General features: G+C 42.4%; 1 long non-coding RNA gene across 1 annotated transcript; it reads right to left on the minus strand.

Annotated features, from left to right (window-relative positions):
• Positions 1 to 8: 8 nt before the first annotated feature.
• Positions 9 to 1344, minus strand: LOC116273403. The gene is made up of 3 exons (XR_004181752.1): positions 1063 to 1344; positions 919 to 972; positions 9 to 187 (listed from the first exon to the last, which is right to left on the minus strand). It is a non-coding gene; the product is annotated as an uncharacterized LOC116273403 (long non-coding RNA).
• Positions 1345 to 1371: the final 27 nt, after the last annotated feature.

Genomic DNA, 1371 nt, shown 5'->3' on the forward strand with positions numbered 1-1371 from the left:
TTGCAGCAATTCTTGCCCATGATGCCAACATGGCTCCTGGTGCTGAAGTTATCACTTCAACTGTATTAGTCTCTTCCGCTCTCTCATTCACCTCATAACATTTCTGAAGCCTTGCTCTCTTGGTCACTGCCTTGCGTTTCCTCGAACATCGCTGTAATCTGGTCTCTTGTGACATTTCAGGCATATCCTGCAAATGAAATTCATGATGAGTATTCAGTAAACCACTAGGGCTGTAAGGACTTTTGGGTCAATTTTATTATTCTTTTTTTTATTTTTATTTTTGAGACGGAGCTTCGCTCTTGTGGCCCAGGCTGGAGTACAATGGCACGATCTTGGCTCACCGCAACCTCTGCCTTCCAGGTTCAAGCGATTCTCCTGCCTCAGCCTCCCTAGTAGCTGGGATTATAGGCATATGCCACCACGTCTGGCTAATTTTGTATTTTTAGTAGAGATAGGGTTTCCCCATGTTGGTCAGGCTGGTCTCAAACTCCCAACCTCAGGTAATCCACCCACCTCGGCCTCCCAAAGTGCTGGGATTACAGGCGTGACCGGCCAATTTTATTATTCTTTGTACTGACCTGAACAAGTATGTCACTGTGGAAAGGGTTTAGGAATATTAGTTCCCATAAACCGCAAATTCTCCATTGGGAGAAATTTTTGGTTGTTGAACCTGTGCAGGGGGAGGAAAGGTTGCTACTGACATCCAGTTGGTAGAGGCTGGGGATGCTGCAAAACATCCGACAAGGTACAGAGCAGGCCCCAAAACAAACAAAAACTTATTTGTTCCGAAATGTCAATAATGCCACAATTAAGAAACCCTGCCTTAGAGGTACAACATATAGAAATGGTGCCTGGGTAGGGACCGGAAAAATCATGATCAGAACCCACCTTCACACCATCAACACACTCATTACTCACTTGCTGTTGTCCAGGGTAAGCATGCCTATGGAGCCTCAGATAAACTTCGATTTTCTTAGGAAATGAAGAGAGAAATAAAGTTAAAAGTTAACAAAGATTCCCACAGTTATTCCCAGCAGCAGACATTCACCCAAGTGTACTAACCTTGCCATTAGTACTCAAACCGAGTTGTTGACACCAGTCCCGCAAGGTGTCCCGACACACCTTATTAATGGGAGGCAAAATGGTTGGCAAGGGAGGGGCTGGTGTTTTGCATCTAGCTTTTTGCGGAGCTGTAAATTGTTCATTTGTTTGAAGTAGATGACCTAAGAAAAGAATGGAACCAAAGTAGTAATAATTTAAAGTTGGCAAGATTCTTTTAAAATTTTACAAATATCTTTTCACATTTTTCACAATGCAATTTGCATATATACATATCAAATTTTATTTCTCACATTAAAAATGAGCTAACAA

This window comes from Papio anubis, unplaced genomic scaffold (assembly GCF_008728515.1).
Source record: "Papio anubis isolate 15944 unplaced genomic scaffold, Panubis1.0 scaffold6504, whole genome shotgun sequence".
Lineage (NCBI taxonomy): Eukaryota > Metazoa > Chordata > Mammalia > Primates > Cercopithecidae > Papio > Papio anubis.